The 12283-nt window shown below is 43.4% G+C and overlaps 1 protein-coding gene and 1 pseudogene across 7 annotated transcripts in view; both read right to left on the bottom strand.

Annotated features, from left to right (window-relative positions):
• LOC126161702 (uncharacterized) overlaps nt 1-12283 on the bottom strand; it is a 508112-nt gene that overhangs the window by 106143 nt on the left and 389686 nt on the right. The gene's annotated exons all lie outside the window — the stretch shown is intronic.
• LOC126163817 (5S ribosomal RNA) lies at nt 7658-7775 on the bottom strand (annotated as a pseudogene).

Here is a 12283-nt window from a genome sequence, read left to right as displayed (position 1 = left end):
GAAACACAGATCCTCCACCGAACTGCAGTCATATCCTTCATCCAAAGTAACATTTCCACGTATATAACCCAATGATCCTCTGCTCCTGTGGCACCTTCCCAATCTGTATAACCTCTACGATACTCTGCCAATGATCACTGATTCCCTGCTTATAAGTTACAGCTATCACTAAGTTTCTTCCCACAACACACGTGTCTTCTGTTCTCAGGAACAGAATTCTTAAAGTTTTCTCATTTATTACATACTGATTAGAATCCCAGATTTCAGTCTGTTCAGTCAGTTCGGTCTGTAGTCCTTCCCAGTTACTGAGTAATGGATCTCACGCTGGTGCAATACCCTGATGTCGAAAACCAGAACCCCCACACTTCCAGAAACATCTCAGAGGCTATGCCAAATTCGGACGCATCAGTTACAGTTTTAAAAGTATCTTGAAAATTCAGATGATGTAACAAGTTTGCATTCACTGACTCTCTTTTGATCTAATCAAAAATACCATACTCCTTGTTGCCCCAACTCCTCTTTCAGTGTACGAGAGTACCATCAAATCTGAATCTACCCAATTCAGTCCTCCAATATTCATTAGATACAAGTTCACCATGCCCAGAAAGGACTTTAGTTCTTTTTTGTTTTGTCGATATGGCCACTTCTCTATCGTTTCTAACTTACAAGGGTCAGTTTAAACCCTGTTTCCAGACTCAACCTGGCCTCAAAACTTGATTTCTTTGCTACGAAACTCGCAAGTACTTAAATTAACTGTCGCCTCTTTTTCTTGGAAACTGCTTCTCTTTAGTTGCAAAATTTGAATACGCTCCTCCCATGTTTTGGAGGCAATGGGTATATGATCCACATATAAGATTAACTGTTGTCCCAAATCTTGGTCCAGTGTTCTCATAAAAACAACGTCCGAAAAATCCCCCCCCCCCCCATCAGCAAAAAACACTGGGAGAAGGTATTATTGCCTAAGGAAAACTATGTCCCATTAATATCAATAATATTCACCCTGGAAAGCGGCAGTGTGGGGTAGCTTTGATTTCATTAAACAATGACCGATTTATCACGCTCGCTCACTACCTGTATCTGAAGTAAAATTCACTATCTTCTGTCAATTTGTCTACTAATAAAAGTCTTGATAGGACCAGTCTAATACCATCTGATTCTTCGAGTACTTGCTCTCTGAGGATCCTTTATTGATATAGGTGAACTGTTCTTACATATATATACATATCCTCGATTATTACTACCCACTAGCCCCGTGTTTTACCATTCGATATCCCCCCCATAATTCACTGCCACGTTTTTGTTAACTCCCTCACAGTTGTTGGTTGTCATTTTTGGATTACAGTCCCTTTTTTCTTTATGTTCTGGTCCTGCGTTCACCCCTGGGCCTCACTATATTGGCGGGGGGCCAGTAGACCCCCTGCGGCAATTTCAACTATAATTCCCATTATCCTGTGCACCATTTTGCGTTCTTACACCTTCTCGACACAATTAATCAAATGTAGCTGCCCTTGGTGGTTCAGCGGGGCCTTCACTGACTTCCAGTCCTTACCTACCAACCATCCCCTGATTTTGAGAGGTATGCGACTTTATAAAACCTTAATCAAGTGTCCTCCACAACAGGTTCATTTAGAAAATTGGTTTTGTTCAAATGTCACTCGAAATACCTTCGATAACTTCCCCACTTCTTGTTATACGGTTTTGGGCCTGTCAAAGCTAATACTAAGTTTGGAAGCTCTCCTTCCGAGAAAATTCGTTTCTTAAATGCACTACGATATTCTCTCCAAGTCTCAAAATCATTTATGTTCAGTATCATGCATTCGGAGGATTCCACTCTTAAATATCCGACGAGAAAGAGAACTTTTCGTTTATCACCCAAGAAAGTAGGCAAAGATCCTTCAAACACTTTCAAAAAAGTTATAGAGTATATGTCCCAGGTTGCAATAAACTTCTGGAACCGATCAGATGTATCGACATTATTCTGAAATCTTAATTCCACCTTCCACTCACGATCTGGCAGAGGATTCTTCACTGTCGATATTTCTATTTCTTCCCCTAACAGGTTTGTGACCCAAGTCGATTGTTGTCAGGAGATCAGTGGCTACCTTCCAACACTCCAACCAAGAGGGCATCGGCCATCACCATCATCATCACATTCTCCTCAGTATCTGCGTATTTCCCCTTCTCAGCTTGGCACACTGGACGCGCATTCGGGGGGACGACGGTTCAAACCAGCGTGCCGCCATCCTGATTTAGGTTTTCTATGATTTCCCTAAATCACTTCAGGCAAATGCCGGGATGGTTCCTTTAAAAGGTCATGGCCGACTTCCTTCCCCATCTTTCCCTAATCCAATGGGACTTTTGACCTCGCTGTTTGGTTCGCTCCCCCAAATCAACCAACCAACCAACCTTTCGCGTTGAGAGCAAGCCTGCTCCCGGTACTCCCTCCCAAAAGACATCCGCTTAAGACTGAGACAGCCGTTCCTAAGTGAGCCATGCTCTCTCCCAACTACGCGTTTTCGTGAACTTCGCTGTCTATCTGTGTTTGGTTTCCCGCCCTTGTCGCGGTTACGTCGTGGTTCTTCTTCCTTCTACGTGTGGCAGCAGCGATGTGTATCGATATTTGCGGCGTGTACCATCTTTGGTTTGGTGCATATAGTTTCCGGCAAAAGGGTATGGAGTGAGTCGGTTGGTTGTTTGGGACAAGGAAAGTTCTCCGCGCGATGCAGTCGGCTGGGGCCGCTGGCAGTCCCTGCGCAGTGTCGGAGCGTGTGTGGAGCTGTCCGATCGCTACGAGCTTCGTGGTTCGCCGACTCAGAACGTCAAAGTTGAGTAGTGGTTTCAACTACCCAAGCCACGTCTATTCATGTTGTGGTGGTTCGCTTCGGTGGTTTGCTGTTGGGGAGGGTTTCCGGTTCTACTGCTGGGATGCGGTGCAATTAACTATTTTGGTCGACTACGATTTGGGTGCAGCAGTGGCCGTTAGTGTTCTGGTTACCTTCCCTGGGCACAGAAGTAAATGCAAGCAGTGTTCTTTTGAGCGAGTTAACTATTACTGTGTTTCAAATTCAAGTGTACCAGCGGAATTTGCTGCCTAGTGGCCGTTAGTGTTCCGATTACCTGCCCTGGCCACTAACGTAGTTTTGGCAGCGTCCTTTCCTCACCTGTTGTTGCTGTCCAACATGGTGTGTGATTTTGACAGCTAATACGTACTCCACTGTGGATTATCACGTTTCTAACATTGCCGGTTGGGGTTCTCATGTACTGATTGATGGGAAGCAAGTTGTTGTGTCGGTCTGTCCGTGGCTACCCCCTGGTTGGGTTCCGACGGATCAAGCATAGTTGGGCTCACCACCTGTCTCACCTCAGTGAGCGAGGGCAGACCGACCTCCCTGGACGCCGTCTGAGTGACACCGGTGTCTAATTATCTGTTGTCAACCATTCTAAATTTTAGGTTACTGTTATTGTTTGTTTCTTAAAATTTTGCAAAATTAATTTTTGGATGTATCTTTCAAGCTTAAGCACTGCGGCCTTCTGCCTTTAAAGATTATGATAATATATTTTGAAATTTCGAAGTTTGATTGTGGCCCTAAGCCACTGATAATGCACCTCGCATATGTTGTTTCTTTAAATTATTTTATTTTTATCTTACTTGGATTTTTATGTTGTTGATTTTTAAGATTTCTTGTTATTAAACATGCTGACCTTCTGCCTTTAAAGGTATATGGTAACATATTCTAAAATTTTGTAAATTAATTGGGCCCTCAGCCAATTGTATTGCACTTTGCGTATGTTTCTTGAATTATTTTATTGCTATCTTAATTGGATTTTTATCGTGTTAAGATTTCTTGTTGGAGGCCTTCAGCCGTGAAAGAGCTGCCAAATTACTGCAAATGACAATTATAAGCAGAAGAAGGGTATGGATTATTCACATGGCGTTTGACCCTGCTAAAAAGTACTGATTCAGCTAACTCAGGTCCATCCCCACTGAGACTGTAGCTCAAGTGGCCCTTCCACGTTTCCACTTAATAAATCAGAGCTTTAACTCTTGACTCTCCGTTTTGCTGAGCTACACTCTTCGACGTGAGATACCAGCCTAGTCCATATTACGAAGGGCGTTCCAGAATAATACATCACATTTTTTTCTCAGTCAGTTTCGATCGAAAAAATGCGGAATTTGTTGTGGGGTATTTCTGCCCTAATTTTTATAAAATTACTCTCATCGCAATGATCGACGGATCAAAATCAAACACCTCGCTACACAACTGGACATCTCTATTGGTAGTGCTGGTACACTCGACCACCAGTTGAAGTACTCAAAGGTATGTGTCCAGTGAGTTCGTACCCGCATATCAGAAGATCATAAAGAAAAGAGAAGCACCATCTGTGAGTAATTGCTTGCCCCTTTTGAAGCTGATCGTGACTTTTTTTTATCAAACGTAGTCCAGGGAACTACACATTGGTTCATCGCTTCGAACCGGAAACAAAACGGCAATCCATGGAGTGGCGCCACAGCACCTCTCCTCTGAAGAAAGCGTCAGAAGCTGCACCATCAGTGGTTAAGTCATGGTGAGTGCCTTCTGGGGCTCTGAAGGGGCTATTCTGTTTTATATTCTCCCTAACATTCTCATCTCTAAAGTGCATTGTGCTACCGTCAGGAAATTGAAGAAACGACTTCAGCATGTTCATCACCACAAAAATGCAAACGAACTTCTTCTGCTCCTTGAGAATGCAAGGCTTCACATACCAAGAGAAGTTCACAAAACTTCAATGGTCACCTCTTCCTCATCCCCCCTACAGCCCACATCTCGCACCTTCTTTCTTCCATCAATTTGGCCCAATGAAGGACACGCTCAGTGGGAAGGAGTACATAGATGATGGGGAGATTATTGTTGGAGCAAGACGTCAGCTCTGACGTCGACCAGTAAAATGGTACCCACATGGGCATACAGGCCCTCCCAGTAAGGTAGCCTGAGGTCATCATATTAAACGGTGAGTGTGCTGAAAAATAGGGTTTTTTAGCCAAAAGAGTAGAAAATGATATGGTGTTCAGAAATCCTGAATAAAATCAACTGGCTTTTAGAATTTCTTATTGAACACTGTTCACATCCTTTTTATCGAATACTAAACTCACATTTCCCAAAACCTCATTTCACAGTTCACCTTGTACGGAAGTGATTTTCTCATGTACAGTGCTGATTAAACTGCTGATTAGTTCCTAATAGACCACACAGCTTTCAACGATGTGTACAGTACCCTCAGATGATCACTTGATGCAACTTCATCACCACTTTTCTCCATTGTGACAACAAAATATTAATTCACTACACTAATTCAAAGACTGAGAGTTCATGCTCTCCCATTCGTCACTAATGTATACTGCATAGCAACAAAATTACTGTTATGTTGTCCACCTACTGTCTGTACAAATAACTTGGTTGGTAGTCCATTTGGATTGCCTCACACTCCTCCTACACGCTGCAATGGAGGCTGTGAGTAGCAGCTACAGCAGTGATGGCAATAGCAGCAAGAGCAGTCACGTTGAACGCTACCAGGGAGTGACAGCAGCAGCAGCAGTAACCATTTCAGTGCTGCAAGGTGACAGCAGAAGGAACTGCAGCAGCAGCGACAGTCAGGGCCCAAAGCAGCAGAAGCAGTTGCAGTTTTTGCAGTAGGTGGCAAGAACAGGAGCTGCAGCAGTGGCAGTGGCAAGGAACGGCAGCAGCAGTCGAAGTCGTGGCAACAGGCGCCAGCAACAGAAACCACAGCAGCGGCAGTAGCCAGTGACAGCAGCAGCAGTGGCAGCCGCTGTTGTGTCAGGGGGGGGGGGGCAGCAGTAGCAGCAACCAAGGCAGTACCGGCGGCCAGGGGGCAGCAGCAGCAGGAGAAGCAACCGCATTTGTGGGAGCCACCGGGGTGGGGGGAGGGTGGCAGGAGCAGCAGCAAGCAAAGCTGCAGTGCCAGCCAGGTGTGACAGCAACAGCAGCAACCAAAGTGGTGGCGGCAGCAGGGAGGTGGCAGCAGTAGCAGCAACCACAGTTGCAGCAGCCGAGGGCGGCAGCAGCAAAAATATTGTGGCAGTGGCAGCAACTACTCATTGGCTGTGGCCTACAACAATCATTACATCAGCAAGGGCAGCAGTGGCAGAAAAGCAAATACTGCAAGAAAATAATCAGCCAGGGCAAGAACAACTATCAGCAATAGTTGATTCCTATCGAGCTCTGGGCCACTATCTCGACCTGACCCTCCTCTTGTTTAATTTCTTTCCATGCGCACACTCCTTCTTTTCCAATGGTCGCATCACAGACGTCAAATGTGTGACGCCTTCAACTTCGATATACAGCTAAGGTGTAATTAAACCTCGGTACAAGTGTGTTATTGGTGCATAAGAGACAAAAAGATACAGCTATAATGCAAGGAAACGCAGTGAACAGGAAAAACTCTTCCTTATCCTGCCTTCCGTCAAGTCTCTATCTCTATACCAAAGCAATCATGTTGCATAAATCCACATAATTTCATAGTTTATGCCACTTAAAAAATCTCAAGCATAAATTTCGCTAACATCGAAATAGTTATTTGCTTCGTAACTTTTATCGTATCAGTTCCCTTCTGCATTTTCATCGAAGAATTCAGTATTCAACGGTTTAATAAGGAAAGGAAATCTGTAGTAATATCTCACCTCTCTTCCAAGCTCAGAAAAAGATCAACAGTTTACTCTATAACACTTTACATATGGACTGCATTTCGATTAGAAAGCAGCAGCTTTAACTTGTATAAATCTTTATTACACTGAAGTATCCACGCAGATTAGCTTCTGAACATTCCATTCCTGCAAGCAGTGACACATTCCTTTCCATTTTAACCTCTAAGTTAATAATTTAACAATTAATAACGATAAAGCAGGGCCCTAAAATCTTTTTTGATTCACAACAAGACATACCATCCATGTGACAAGCCGAATTATTCTAGTCGCATAATTATAGAAGCATTCTCTTTCCAGCTGCTATCCCTAATTTATATGCTCGTTAATGTAATACTGTAGGCAATCGGACTGTAGGATGATAGTGTTAACTGAATATATCTTTACGCAAAAACGTTTCTCGCGCTGTTTGATGTAATAAAATACTTTCGGGTTTCCTGTCACGTCAATCTGCTGTGCATCCGCAACGTTTTGGAAGGCGTGTTCTCTACTTCCATCTTCTGGTGAATGTGAGATCCGCACATTTCGACAGTATATGGAAGCAGAGAAGATGCCTTCCTAAACGCTGTTGACGTACTGCGGTTTGACGTGGCAAAACACCCAGTAAGATTTACTAAATAGATCCTATCGATTTTCGATATCAGTAACAACAGGCTCTAAATCCACGAAGAGCCTATCGATATTTGCTGATTGTGTTAAGTGGTTTGGTTAGTTGCGAATTAAAGACAATTTCTGTAGATGATTTATTTTTATAAAAAAGCACTCCGTCTTCAGGCCACGAGTGGCCTACCGGGACCATCTGACCGCCGTGTCATCCTCAGTGGAAGATGCGGATAGGAGGGCCGTGGGGTCAGCACAGCACTCTCCTGCTCGTTATGATGGTATTCTTGACCGAAGCCGCTACTATTCGGTCGAGTAGCTGCTCAATTGGCATCACGAGGCTGAGTGCACCCCGAAAAATTGCAACAGCGCACGGTGGCCTAGATGGTCACCCATCCAAGTGCCGACCACGCCCGACAGCGCTTATCTTCGGTGATCTTACGGGAACCGGTGTATCCACTTTGGCAAGGCCGTTGCCGATTTATTTATATAGTAGCCTAAATTATCCGCTGATAATTGTTACTGATCACATATTGTTCATTTTATTGGTGTTTTATAAGCTTAATTTTAAATATTTCATAAACGTGTCAAAACCCTTCTATCTGATGTATAACATGGATGAGACAGGCGAAATATCCTCAGACTTCAAGAAGAATGTAATAATTGCAATTCCAATGAAAGCAGTTGCCGGCAGATTAGTAAATTACCGAACTATCAGTTTAATAAGTCATGGTTGCAAAATACTAACACGAATTCTTTACAGAAGAACGGAAAAATTGTTAGAAGCCGACCTCGGAGAAAAATTGTAACACCCGAGGCAATACTGACCTCATGACGTATCTTATAAGGCTGGTTAAGAAAAGGTAAAGCTACGTTTAAGCATTTGTAGCCTTAGAGCAAGCTTTAGACAATGTTGGCTGCGATGCTGTCTTCGAAATTCGGAAGGTAGCAGGAGTGAAATACAGGGAGCGAAAGGCCATTTTCAACTTGCACAGAAATCGGACGGTAATAAGAATCGAGGAAATGAAAGTGAAGCAGTGGTTGAGGAGGGAGTAGCCTATCCCCGATGTTATTCTATCTGTACATTGAACAAATAGTAAAGGGAATCAAAGAAGAATTTTTGGTAGGAATTGCAAGTTCAGGGAAAAGAAATCAAAACTTCAAGTTTTTCCGATGACAGTGTCATTCTGTCAGAGACAACAAAGGGCTTGACAGACCAGTTGACCGGAATGAACAGTGTCTTGAAAGGAGGATATAAGATGAACATCTACAAAAGCAAAACGAGGATAATGGAATGTAGTCGAATCAAATCAGGTGATGCTAAGGGCATTAGATTAGGAAACCAGACACTTAATGTATTAGATTAGTTTTGCTAGTGCGACAGCAAAATAACTGATGAAGGCGGAACGAGAAAAACATTTCTAAAGAAGAGAAATTTGTTAACATCGAATACAGATTTAAGTGCAAGGAAGTCTTTTCTGAAAGCATTTGTCCGGAGTGTAGCCGTGTATCGAGGTGTAACCTGGACGGTTGATTGGATGGTTGGTTGGTTTGCGGGAGGGGACCAACCAGCGCGGTCGTCGATCTTATCGGCTTAGGGAAGGATGGGGAAGGAAGTCAGCAGTGCACTTTCAAAGGAACCATCCCGTCATTTGCCTGAAGCGATTTAGGGAAATCACGGAAAACCTAAATCAGCATGGCCAGACGCGGGTTTGAACCGTCGCCCTCCCGATTGCGAGTTCAGTGTCTTAACCAATGCGCCCACTCGCTCTGTCATGGACGATAAACTGTTCAGACAAAAATAAAATAGTACCTTTCGAATTTGTATTGCTACACAAGAATGTTGAAAATCTGATGGGTAGATTACATAGCTAATGAGGAGATACTGAATAGAATTGCGGAGACAAACGATTTGTGGCACAACTTGACCAAAACAAGGGATCGGTTGGTAGGACACACTGTAGATTTTAAGGGATCACCAGTTAAATACTGGAGGGAAGTGTGGGGTGTAAAAATTGCAGAGGGAGACAGAGAGATGAATACAGTAAGCAGATTTAGAAGGATGCAGGTCGCAGCAGTTATTCGGAGGTGAAAATGCTCGCACAGGATGGAGTAGCAAGGAGAGCTGCATCAAACCTGTCTTCGAACTGAAGACCACAACAACAACAATTCTTGACTACGCAGTCTTGTATGTTACTAAAGTTTATATTACATTATTAATTCACGTAGACATCTTTTTCCCGAACCGGTCATGTCGCTTAGTGAGTAAATGAGCGTTAATGTTGGAGCTGTAGGTATTGTTGATGTATGTTCTAACAGAATTTTACTGAAATTTTTGTATACGGGCTGCGGGAACAGGAATACACAGGGAGTTTACGTAGATACAGCTGGTTACAGAGATAAGTTTCGTGTGCTGTCAGTCCAGTTGCTATGGGTTTATTTATCACTTGTCATTCGTAAAGCTGAAGTTGTGCTTCAGTTTATACATTTGAATTCTTTATCTGTGTTTGCGATTTCTTAGACATTTCTACAGTATTGTACAAATACTCTATGCGTATTTGCTAACCGCAAAATTCCTAATTCTACAGTGTACACCCGTGTTTTCACTAAATTGCACGAGATTTATATAGTGCCCAGCAGCCATATGTCGTCCGAACGCGCAAATGAACAGAGTGTGGGTAATGTGTTCCATATACAAGAATATAGCGGACGCTATGTATGCACGGCCTCTAACCTTTCTTTTACAGCGCATTCGACACCCTCTAGAAGTAGATAAGGCTGATGAGTGTAGCAGATTATAATTTTTTCGTTGGCTGCTTGCAAATGGCCGAGTAATCGATAAACGCTGTTTACTGATTAGCCCACTTCACTCATGATGGTTTCAATAACACTCGTGACTCACATCGACGGTGCGACGAAAACTCACATGTTTTTGAAGAGAGACATTTTCAAGAGCCCTTGACTGTAAATGCGTGGTCCGGTATGATTACGAGTGAGCTGACTGGGCCTGTTACCATATCGTCTCACAAGGCCCGTTATCTAGAGTTGCCTGAAAACAAGTTGCCTGAAAACATTCCCCTTGTGCCCCGGTATCTAATTGTAACTGTCAAACCGTACACACGAGGGTTGCGGTTGTACACATGCTAACCCGTCACACATCACAAAATTTCACCAAAGGACTCCTGCCTGATATATTCTAAGGAGGTCCTTTTTGCCGCAGATGACAGCATCAGGCTGTGGCCTCTCTGAAATATTGTAACCCTGTTAGGTTGATATTGTACGAGAGTGAGGAGCTGATCTGCCCTAAAGAGCACATCAAATATTTTAAAGTGCGTCATGTTTTTTACGGTCTGTAAGTCTTGCCACAGTAGTGTGTCCAAAAATATTTATATCTGCTCTCCTTGATTACAGTGACACGTGTCACTTGCTGGTTCATTAATCCAATAACGCTAACCACACTTTATAGTAATGTGACCATCCTTGGCGATACTTCAGCCAGTACCTATTCTACTCTGCAGCGATTAGCTTCGACCATCAGTTTCGTTCCCATCACGTTTACTAATGTGATTTTCCATAACCATTGGTTGTTGCCATCATGGTCGCAACCGTTCACTTTGTCTATAGCGCCGATATTCTCTTTATTAAACAATTAATACCATTGCACAACAACTGTCAGTTCTTTCACTGTGGCATGCCACAAACGATCGATCACTTCTCTGCCTTCATTAGACTCTGTATCAGTAATACCTGTATCTACATCTACGTCCATTCTCGGTAAACCGCTGCGAAGTGCGTGGCACAGGGTACGTCCGATTGTACCAGTTATTAGGGTTTCTTCTGTTCCACTCACGTATGGAGAACGGGATGAATTGTTTGAATTCCTCTGTAGGTCTGTCTGAAACATCTTCGTTGTCGACAGGACGTTGAAAACTAATCTCCTTCTCCCCCCCCCCTCCACCACTGTGCGCGCTGTAGTTATTCTAATCTAGTCCTCACAATCTGTATGTGAGTGATATGTAAGCGCTTAGGGCGATTTATGGTGATGAGGACAAAAGATTTTTCTGGAGTATTCCCGAAGAGAACACACACTACTTCCAAAAAAAAAAAATTACCTACTTCACACCATAGGGTAGAACAATGAGCAATACTAACAAATACCATGTCATTAGATGAAAATATCCAAGGCAATAAGCAGCTGCTACAGCTCGGACGACCCCATAGCTCTTTATCCCCGGCATGGTCTCCAAGAAACAATTATTCTCAATAAAAATGCTGTTAAGGTGTAGTGAACTATAGGGTGGGGCAATTAAAAGTGGCCCGGAGAAGTGGATACGACTGGACGTGAATTTGTGGCAGCATAACGGAGGAGAAATAGACCCTACAGTTACTTCCAGTAGGATGGAGCAGCTGTCCACACAGCCGGCCGAACCTTGAAGCACGTTTACAGTATCTTCACGCCTGCCAGAGATGTCAGCAGGGGTTCGCCTGGCAGCGGCCCTAACTGGCCACCCAGGTCATCTGATCTGTCAGTGTGCGATTATTTTCTGTGAGGAGCCCTGAAATCTAAGGTGTATCGCAACAATCGCCATAGTCTTCAAGAACTGCAGCAGAACATTTCTAGTGATACTGCACCAGCTTCATCAGTCCAGCTTCGATCTGGCTTCAGAAACTTTCTGACCAGGGTCCAAAAGTGCCAAGAGATGAATGGTGTTCGCTTTCAACATCTACTATAATAAGGTTAGTGCTGTATTTCCTTCCCCCTTCTGTGTTTCTTTATACCCTGAAACAATGTTCTCCGGGCTGCTGATTAATTAATAATTACTGATTATTTTGAGAATAATAATTACGGTAGAAATTTTCTCGTGCCGCATAAGAGGCGCGACGATAGTGAGTTCCCTCGGGAGCGTGTGTCTCAGGTAATTTACTCAGAGCGACGCACAATACAAACAGTTAGGCTTATGTTTTTTCATATACACGAAAAATTAT

The sequence above is a fragment of the Schistocerca cancellata genome, chromosome 2 (assembly GCF_023864275.1).
Source record: "Schistocerca cancellata isolate TAMUIC-IGC-003103 chromosome 2, iqSchCanc2.1, whole genome shotgun sequence".
NCBI classification, from domain to species: Eukaryota; Metazoa; Arthropoda; class Insecta; order Orthoptera; family Acrididae; genus Schistocerca; species Schistocerca cancellata.
This window is presented reverse-complemented; position numbering and strand designations above follow the sequence as displayed.